Raw genomic sequence first — 11,336 nt, 5'->3', positions numbered from 1 at the left:
CTTTCTTTTTTATTTTTTTGCAATTATTCACAGGAGACATTGGGTCTTCAGTCCTATAGAACTTGCCACTGAATCTTGTTGGATGTATCATGTTCCATAAAAACATTTTCCTGATCTTTCTAATTTCCTGCAAACTGGTGTTTAGATCTGGAGGCTTGATCAGATTCACGTTTGGTTTATTTTCTTTGGCAAGGGTGTACTTCAGGGGTGTTATTGTGAACTTCCTGTTGAATCACATCAAGAGGCACCCGAAGTCAGGTTGTCTTTGTGTAATGTTGAGGTCGATCTGTCACTGTGGCTGACATTCTGTTTTTAGAGAACACTGTCAGATAAAGAACACTAATTTTGTCTTTCCATAGAAAATGAAGTGCCAAAGGAGAAACGTGCAATTTCATTTTGGGGAGGAGAGTATATACAACAAGGGGAGCTGGCTTTCACATTTCACACAGTGAAAGACTCACAGACACAGCTTCATCCTTTTGGTTCAACTTCCCTTCTGCCCCCAGTTTAGCATTTGCCATGATATGTTTGTGAGACCAACTTAATGGCTCACTGTGTCATAACGTGTTTGAATTTCAGGTATTTTCTTCTTCCCTTTCCTTTTCATATAATTCAGAAGAATTATTTTTTCATCTTGCTTATTATGTTTCATTTTTAAAAATGTTTCTGCCAGCTGCCTCTAAGATGCTAGTGAATGTTTATAGGGCTTGGAAAACATCTTTCCAGGAGGTCTTGATGTCTGAGGCCTCAGCTGTGTGGTCACCTGGGTCTTTTCATTTCTAAATGCCTCTTGTATTCTCTATTGTCTGTGCATCTGAGTTTTTGTTTCCTCTTTCTTCCACATTCCCCAGCTCCTGCCTTCCATGTCCCATCAGTCTTTGATGTGGTCCTGAAACCACCTCACTCCCCATGCATAATGCTTTGTGGGATGGATGAACAAACTCTCATAGGATCTGGGATCCGGATTGACCCATAGAATCTTAAGAAAAACCCATTTAAAGGGAATCAAGTTTCTGTGTTTTGTATTGCTTTAGAAACTCCATTTCTCCAAAGACTATAACACAAGTGGTTTCTCAGTGGAAGATTGCTTTCCTAAAGCATTCGACAATAACTGCAATTGCTTAAGGAGCTTACATGCTTAAGTGTAATAAATACAACTTCATGGACATTTAGGGTAAGGGATAATTCTTTGTGATTCGAATAAAGGAATAGAAGTACAACTGTGAATAGTCATGTTTCATCCTACTATTCTGTGCATCCTACTAGCTAATTGTATTTTAACCACCCCCCCAACACATCCTAAGTGATATCTGAAATCCTAAGTGATAATCCAAAGTGATAAACTAATGATATTACAAAGGAAGTCTGTCCTTGGAAGGTTTCTGCAGATGGTCGTCGTTGGGCCTCCCTTCTCTGTGGGTGTAAAAGAAACTACAATAATTTGTCTTCAAGTAAAAGACATGTACTTGTGTGGGTTGGGGAACAGACAGGCACGGAAAGGATGCATGGTGCTCTGTTCCCTCTTGGATATTGTATTGTGGGTACATGTGGTTCTGGTTGCATAAACAATGAATGTGCTTTAGAAATTGAAAAATCAATGAAAACCTGAAGACTCTGACAGGTCTTGTAGAATTTGACTTCAACTGTTGTATAGAAGTTGTGATAGGAATATACACTTTCTAAAAATAAAATCTACTCTTGAATAGCATTGGTGGCAGAGTTTAACAAAACGGTACATACGAGCTGGTCATGATGGTGCATGTCTGTAATTCTAGCTATTAGGGAGGCTGAGGCAGGAGGATCTTAAGTTTGAGGCCAGTCTGGGCAACTTAGTAAGATAGTGTCTCAAAATATCTTATTGGGGATGTAGCTCAGGGGTGTAGAACTTCTGGTTTCAATTCCCAGTACTGAAAAAAAGTATGCCCAGACACATGTAATTTATATTTTTACATTAATAATAGATTTAATGGATTATCTCACCCAAAAATATGATTTCTGAAAGAAAAAAAAATTTAAGGAGATAATGATAAAAAAACAATTCATTCCTCACATATGATCACAACTGAATAAAGAAATTTAAGACAACAGTTCTTGGGATTGGGGTTTAGCTCCGTCGTAAGAGTGCATGCCCATGCAGGAGGTCCTGGGTTTCATCTTCAGCACCTCGTGGGGAAGCCGGGGTAGGGGACAGTTTAGTGCATGGGGTTATAAGCTATTTGAAATCTGTGTCTGTGTGTAGATAGAAATGGTAAGTCATGGATTTTTAGATGCAAATCAGAATAAAACCTTTGGTCTGGAGTCTTGACTTTAACTCTTCGATGGATTCTAGCACAGGCTAACTTGCAACATCAGTATTTTAATCTTTGCATACATGTCTACCTTTTCAGAATTGGGACCTCTGAGAATAGGATCTGTTTGTTATTCAGATCACAATTCATGTAGTTGGCATAAAATAAATGCATGTGATTGACAATGCTGAGAATACCAGGATGGACGCTGGTGGGAGGTGTTTTAATTGTGTGAAGCAAGTAGGAGTCAGCCCGAAAGCTGGCTGCTGTACCTTCTAGAGCTCCACTTCAGAAAAAGAGGGACACCTGTTCAGATCACCCAAGAATTTTCCTGATGCACCCGGAAGATTAAAATGGCAAGCAGTTGTGATCAACAGTCCCTTTAAGGGATCTCCTTTGCCATCCGTATATATTCCATGAAAACAGCAGTGCCAAGAAAAGAAGTCATAAGCCAGTGGAATGCCTATGGAAAGGGTCAGAAATCCGCTATGGCAGAAGGCAAAGATGGGAACATAAAAAACTGGACAGAAGGGAGAGCATTTAAAAAGAATATGCATAGAATACCTTGTGTTAAATGAAAACTGGGTGGAGGACTGCAGGGTGAGAAGCGGGAGGGGAGCTGACTTCAAGAGCAAATGTACACCGAATCCTGGGTCCTTTAAAAATGCCAACTTTCTGTGCTTTAGAGCCAGCAGGAAATGCTTCAGAAAAGCAGCAATATCCTTTGCTGAAGCCCATTCAATTTAGAAGTGGAAATGTCAATAGGCTATGTGCCTGTGCTCCCCAGCCAGCGGATCTGCATGCTCTGTGCTGGGCAGTGGAAAACAGAGTCTTTAGGTCTCAAAAGAGTATTTCTTCTAAAATAAAAAGGCTGCTGAAAATCAACTTTTATTGACTTTTTGTACAAAATCCAAATGCATTCTGGGTTTTTTTTTTCCCCCTCCCATGCCAGATCCTGACTCATTTGGAGAGAACTCAGCTCCATTCTAAGCACCCTTTTCACTGTTTTCTATCTGGTGGAGTCCAAGTTTTGGGAGATCTCCTCAGCCAAACTGTATTTGATAAGCCATTCCTATGTCCACTTTTCTTAATCAAATATATTAGCCAAACTTCTGGATGGGGATTTCCTTACTGATGATAAAATTCCAGCAAATAGCTTCATGTCTGAGGTAGCACGGGAGGCGGGAATTGAAAATTGACCTTCAGACTGCCCCCAAATTAGAGTGTATTTGGGCAGTTTTGCTGAAATTGAATTTAAATATCTTTAAGTGGGACAAATAATCTATAGGTTGTGAATGGCCACACCATTCACTATGGAGTTACTTCCTTTTAGTGCATTGAGGTTGATTGTTTGGCTCCTACAGGCCTTTGACAAGAAAGATTATGATTTCCACCAAATTTTTCCCCCCACATTTTTTCTTGTTGCATTAGAGTTGTGCATATTGATGGGATTTGTTGTTACATATTTGTACATGCACACAATATAACAATATAAGTTGACCAATATCAATATCTTTGATTTTTAGGAGACCCATCTTTGTTTTCCTTTTTCTTCTCTAACTTCTGCATATGACCCTTAAAAAAAATAAGTGAAACTTAGAAGGTTAACACAATGGCTTCTAGTTTCATCCATTTTCCTGCAAATGACATAATTTCATCTTTATTTATAGCTGAAAACAACTCCATTGTGTATGTATACCACATTTTCTTTATTTATCCATCTGTTGATTAACACCTAGGCTAGTTCCATAGTTTGGTTATTGTGAATTGTGCTGCTATAAACATGGGTATGCATATATTGATATACTAGCATGATTTTAATTCTTCAGGATAAATAACAAGAAGTGGTATAGCTGGGCCATATGGGGGGGTCCATGCCTTGTCTTTTGAGGAGCCTCCATACTGATTTTCATAGAGGTTGGACTAATTATGAGTTGCACCAATAGTGTAAAAATGTTCCTTTTTCTCCACATCCTCTCCAGCATTTATTATTATTTGCATTCTTGATGAATAATGTCATACCAGCCATCCTTACAAGAAAGAGATGAAATCTCAGGGTAGTTTTGATTTGCATTTCCCTAGTTGATAATGATGTTGAACATTTTTTCATATATTTATGTTTCTTCTTTTGATAAGCATCTGTTTAATTCATTTGCCCATTTATTAATTAGGTTATTTGATGTTTTGGTGTAAAGTGTTTTGAGCTCTTTGCATATTCTAGATATTAATTCTTTGTCAGAAGAGTAGAACTTCAGAACACCATTCTGTGGGTTCTCTCTTCAAAATTCCTTATTGTTTCCTTTGCTGTGAAGAAGTTTTTAAAATTTGATGTTGTCCAATTTATTACCTTTTGGCATTGCTTCATGAGTTTTAGGGGTCCTATTGAGAAAGTTGTTGCCTGGGCCTGAAAGTTGGAGTGTTGACTACATGTTTTCTTCTAGATTGCATAGTTTCTGGTCTAATTCCAAGGTCTTTGATTTGTTTTGAGTAGATTCTTTGCAGGATAAGAAATAAGGGTCTACTTTCATTCTTCTACATATGAACAATGAAATGTCCCAGCACCATTTGTTAAAAAGTCTGTCTTGGAGCTGGGGAAGTGGCTCAAGCAGTAGCACGCTCGCCTGGCATGCGTGCGGCCCGGGTTCCATCCTCAGCACCACATACCAACAAAGATGTTGTGTCCGCCGAGAACTAGAAAATAAATATTAAAAAAAATTCTCTCTCTCTCTCTCTTTAATAAAAAAAAAATAAAAATAAAAATAAAAAGTCTGTCTTTTCTCTTATGTATGTTTTTGGCACCTTTGTCAAGAATCAGATGACTATAACTGTATGGGTTTGCCTCTGTGTCTTTTATTCTCTACCATTTGTGTATGTACATGTTGGCCAGTAATATGCAGTTTTCGTTACTGTAGCTCTATAGTATAATTTGAAGTCAGGCATTTTTTTTTTTTTTGGCTTAAAATTGCTTTGGCTCTCCTGGGTCTTTTATTTTTCCAAGTGAATTTTAGGACTATTTTTTCTAGTTCTATGAAGAATGTCTTTGGTATTTTCATGGGGATTGCATTGAATCTCTACATTGCTTTTGGTACCAAGGCCATTTTAACAATGTTAATTCTGCATATCCATGAACATGGGAGGTCTTTCCATCTTCTAAGGTCTTCTTCAATTTCTTTCTTCAATGATCTATCGTTTTCATTAAAGAGGTCTTTCACTTCCTTGGTTAGATTAATTCCTAGGTATTTTTTTGAGGCTATTGTGAATGAATTTTTTTCCTGATTTCTTTCTCAGAAGATTAGTTGTTAGTATATAGGAAAGCTTTTGATTTTTGCTTGTTGATTTTGTAAGTTGGTACTTTGCCAGATTTATTAGCTCTAGCAGTCTTTCAGTGGAGGTTTTTGGACCTTGTAGGTATAGGATCATATCATCTGCAAACAGTAATAACTTTGACTTCTTCCTGTTTTTATCCCTTTTAGTTCTTTCTTTTGCCTAATTGCTCTGGCTAGAATTACTAGTACTTATTAAATCGGAGCAATGGAGAGGACATCCTTGTTTTGTCCCAGATTTTAAAGGAAATGCTTTCAGTTTTCCCCAATTATTATGATATTAGCTTTAAATTTTTCATATACAGCCTTTATCATGTTGAAGTATGTTCTTTCTATCTCTAGTTTCTTCAGTGTTTTTATGATGAATGGGTGCTGAATTTTGTGAATGGTCCTCTCTGCATTTATTGAGAATACTAAGTGATGTTTGTCCTTAATTCTGTTAATGTGATGGATTACATTTATTGATTTGCATATATTAAACCATCCTTGCATGTCTGAAATGAAACCAACTGTCCATGATGTACAATCTTCTTAATATATTGTTGAACATGATTTACTAGTATTTTGTAAGTATTTTTTCATCTAAGTTCTTCAGGGATAAAGAAAAGAAAATGTGATAGGAAGGTAGAAAAGACTTCTAATAATTTTAAAAATTGAACAGAGAATATAGAATAGATGATTATAAGGAAGGAGAAGAAAAAATTGAGATAACAAAGTAAAGGGAGAATGAAAAAGAGAACAATAAAATTTTACTGTTAGTAGAAGAAAAGAGAGAAAGAGAAACAGACAAATGAAAAATCAACACAAAACCAAATCAAAATATACTAATCAAAAACCCTAATCCTCAAAAGACAAGGCAAGGAAAAATAACTACAAATTTAAAACATGTTAAAAATGAGGGAAAAAAGAAATATGTTTATATTCATGATCAAATTAGCACAGCAACACACACACACACAAATAAACAAAAGAAAAAAGATTCTTAAAGAAAAATTAAGGAATTGTTTCCACTGAGGGGATCAAAATAGCTAACAAGAATAGATGGACACTGTCTATGCCTGACTGTTTCTTTCTATTTCTTCTTGTGTTATGTACTGAGAGCTCACCAAGCTGCCAATTGGAGTGACCTAAGACTGGAGCTTGTTCATATAATTCTCAACTTCTCTTTTCTCCAATATGAGGTAGGATGGGATGGGAAGTGCTGTCAGTTGGAGTTTTGTCTGCACAGAGCAGATCAATGCATTGCAGAGTATTATGAGTTGAGTCCTAATAGGTGGAGTTTAGGTCTAATCTGGCCTCAGGGGCTTTCTGCTCTGGAGGTGAGATCAATTGGGCCTGGCAATTGCTGATCTTCTTGGAGTCTGGATCTGGAGAGCCTCCTAAGGATTCTACTTGTGGATCAGGCAGGAACAATCCTTCACCCCTCTACTGCCCACAAATCCAACCTTTCCAGGCTTCCCAGCCTCAGTGCCTGAGTGTATTCACATCTGTTTGTTCAGATTCCCCATATGCTTTAGCTGATCACATGAGCTGCCAGACTCAAAGGGGAAGTGAGTTGGGCTTCCCTTCACTTTTCCAACTTAAATCCCCCTTGTTAAAATATTCTCTATACCTGTTTCACTCCCATTCTGTTAGGTACACCCTAGATCATGTGGCAGGCACTTTCCAGGACCATGTAGCTAGCTGTGTTCGCTCAGATCTCCCAGCTCTGGCATCAGCAGCTATAGTGTGGCCACCTCAAGACGCCTCCTGCTTCAGTTCTCTGTAGCCATCTGGGAAACACAGGACACTTTTCAAGCACCAGTGCCCAGTGCAGCCTCTGAATCAGCTAGGGGTAGCCTGCAAATCTGATCTCAGGTTTTTCCATACTAAATCTGTCTACTGTGTTTCTCTCTGTGTTTGCCCTCTCTCTGTGCTGAACCAGCACTGCTACTGCTGCTACTACTGCTGCAGGCAACACAACTGCCTTGGCTCTAATGTAGTCTTTTTTCTTTGTTTAATGTACCCAGATTTCCAAGTCTCTAAGACACTCTGACTATCCAATATTAAGTTTTAGTGAAATCTCTCTTTCACTCACCTCACAGAGAAGCAGTACTACTGCTGCTTGAATTCCAAGCCCTGGGGCAACTAGGAATGCAGCCTTCCTCTAGGTGCATCTTGACTCACCCCCACAAACTTTCTGAATTAACAAAAAATAGTTCTGGATCCTGATTTTTAATCTTTACTGTCCCTAAGCAGCCTGATGACTCCAGAATAGTCACTATAAGTGGAGGACAAGATCATCTATGTTGTTTTGGTCTAGTGTGATCAGGTCCAAAGGGCATCTTATTCTCGGATTCTCTCTAAAGGATGGGCTGTTTCTATCAATTTTTTTCATACTTTGCTTATAACTATTGTGCACTTACTTGGCCACAATATCCTTAAAGCAACCTTTCATTCAGGCAATATAGAAACTCTCTTATCGCACATCTTTTGTTCTGTGTTTGCTTATTTGTTTCTGCATTTCATCTTTTTTTATCTTTTCAAGAGAAATAGATAAAAGAACTAGCTGTACCTAGAAAGGAAATCAAAATTACCTTTTAACATGCTGTAATATCCGCTCATGTTAGCACCTTGGGTTAAACACAAAAGGGAAAGGAAATTTGATCTGAATATTAACAGAAAAAATAGACTTTAAACTTTGTTGCCTAAAAAATGTCACACCTGTCTTATGCTTTGGTCAACATTGTACAAAATAATAGACATTTGTGAAATGTTCCTATGCAATAATTTTAATTGTTTTTTATTCGATAGTGGAACATGTTTATAATATTACTCTGGAACTAAAATGTACACCCAAGCCTTTTTGCTTGAATTCTGCCTGCATTAAAAATTGAGGCAGAAGAACAGCATTTTGTATAATGTGTTCATTACAAGTGGAAAGAAAACAGCAAGTAGTAATAATATAGAAAGAAAGTGATAGATCTTCAGGTCAGGAAGAATGCTTAGAAGTCAATTATCCCAATTAGCTCATTTAACTTTATTTTGGATTACAGCATTATTCTACAATACCTCCAAGTTTCTATTCCATAAGTGTATATAGGTAGTTATATTTTTTAAAACATGGGATCGTCTGAGAGTTCGAAGCTCCAACTAAAAGAAAAAAAAGCTCTCCTTATTTGCCTTTAATTTTATACATCTGAGCATAATAATTTAAAATGCAGGATAGTGCAAGGGTTTCATATCTGAAGGGTCTGGATTTAAATACTATTTTCACCACTTACTAGCCAGCTTTAAGTGTGGGGAGATAATTTTCAATTAATTTCTCTCATTTCTTCACTTACTATGACAGCTTTTCTATCAGATAGTTTTTTCAAGGATTTTTTTTTATAGTGGAAAGTCTTAGAAGAAAATTACGTCTTTTTTTAGGGTAGTGTACAGATTTTTTTTTTTTTTTACTATCCAAGATAATAAAATTATGTCTCCTTTGGGTACAAAAGTTGGGTGAATTTATTGTAGCCTCCTATTTAGATTGGGGTTGTCTAAGCTTGGATTCCTGTGATGCAGGACCACTGTGTATATTGTCTACCAGAGCTGCTCCTTGTTGCCTTTAGGGGACTTAGCCACAGATGCCAAATGTCTTCTTTGATATAAGGAGAGCAACTAAGAACAGAGCAGGGAGGAAGAGCATGAGAAGAAGATTAACATTAAACAGGGACGAGAGGTGGGAGGGAAAGGGAGAGAGAAGGGAAATTGCATGGAAATGGAAGGAGACCCTCATCGTTATACAAAATTACATATAAGAGGAAGTGAGGGGAAAGGGAAAAAAACAAGGGAGAGAAATGAATTACAGTAGATGTGGTAGAGAGAGAAGATGGGAGGGGAAGGGAAGGAAGGGGGGATAGTAGAGGATAGGAAAGGCAGCAGAATACAACAGAGTCTAGTATGGCAGTATGTAAAAACATGGATGTATAACCGATGTGATTCTACAATCTGTATACGGGGTAAAAATGGGAGTTCATAACCCACTTGAATCAAATGTATGAAATATGATATGTCAAGAGCTATGTAATGTTTTGAACAACTAATAATAAAAAAAAGAAGAAAGAAAAATTTAAAAAAGGGAATCCAGAGTGACTAACTATCCTGGTTTGCCATGGTCTACTTCCCATGTTAAAACTGAAACAGTCCTGGATGAACTGGGATAGTTGGTCACCCAAACTAGGAAACTGATGTGTACATGAAGCTCATACTGTCTGTTGTGCCATGAAGATAAAGTCCATTGTCTCTGAACCAGGAGTCTCATATCTTCTGCTAGCATGCATAAAACTGTGGAAGGCATTATTTCATGACCTCGAAAGTAGGGTAAAAATCTCAGACCCTTTATGGTTCTTGAGAGAGATGTTTGCCAAGCACTTCTCTAAGCCTCCATTTTCTTAAGTCTAAAATATAAATGACAATATCAACCTCAAAGAAGTGTAAAGATAAAGGAAATGGTACACATAAAGCCTTAGTACCTTGCTGAGGACATTATAAATCCTCATCAGATGTTGAGAGTTGCCACTTGATCACTATATTTCTTATTAGGTGAAGCCTTTCTAATTCAATATTTTCATTGGTTGGGTTGTATGCTAGGCAACTTTTTGTTACAGTGACAAAATGCCTGAGAAGCAACTTGAGGTGAACATATTTATTTTGGTTCATGATTTGAGGTTAGCTGGTTTTATTGTTTTGGGACCTGCGGTGAGGTAGAACATCCTGGCAGAAGGGCATGAGAGAGCAAAGCTGCTCACTTCATGGCTGGGAAGAGATGGGGAGGAAGGATACATATTATCCAAGGGTATCCCTGCAATGGCTCATTCCCTTTAACTAGGTCCCACCTCTTAATGTTTCTACCATCTTCCAATGGTTGATTCAGATATAAATCCATTAATGGATTAGCTCATTGATGAGGCTACAACCCTCATGATCCAATCAATTTCCAAAAGCCCACCTCTAATCTTTGTTGGATTGGAAACCAAGACTTCAACACATGAGCCTTTGGGGGACATTCCAGATCCAATCCATAACTGGTTGTTTGTGTGCATTCTGTGTTTCTACTTCTTAGTGTCTACATGGCAGACTATATCAGATTTAAAAAAAAAAACTCTAAATTAAATATTTTAACCATTTTTATTACCAATATCAGATTGATTCATAGTTGAATCTGGTTATTGATTAAAAGTCTCACCACTGGATGATTCAGTCACCCTACACAGTCATTGCACTTTTTGTAGAGCTCTTTTTAATTTGGTAAAACAATGTCTAATGACATTTTTAAATGACCTTTGACCTTCCTTAAGATCTCTAGGAAATAATAAAAGTTCCAGGCAAATCACTTCAAAGATTATTTGCATGGAATGATAGAGAAGCATTTCACATCTAATGTAAGATAAATGCCACATACACACCAGTTAATCTCAACTTCTATGGAAAACAAAGTGAAAAAATAGCATTCTCATCATTTATACTTCCAATGATTTTATAGATGTTTTTTGTTGTTAGTATGTGCCATATTTATGGTTTCTTCTTGTCACAGTCAGAGACAATTTTCTCCAGAAGGAAAAATAACACCAAGTTTTCTTGATTTGGAGAGTTCAGTATAATAAAGATCTGGGCAGTCTTTTGTGCATTTGGAGGCCTGGATAATATTCACATTTTGTGTGACAGAGGAATGTAACATTCCTGTCATTGGTTATAAAGAAAG

This window comes from Ictidomys tridecemlineatus, chromosome 7 (assembly GCF_052094955.1).
Source record: "Ictidomys tridecemlineatus isolate mIctTri1 chromosome 7, mIctTri1.hap1, whole genome shotgun sequence".
NCBI lineage: Eukaryota > Metazoa > Chordata > Mammalia > Rodentia > Sciuridae > Ictidomys > Ictidomys tridecemlineatus.
Note: the sequence above shows the minus strand (reverse complement) of the source record.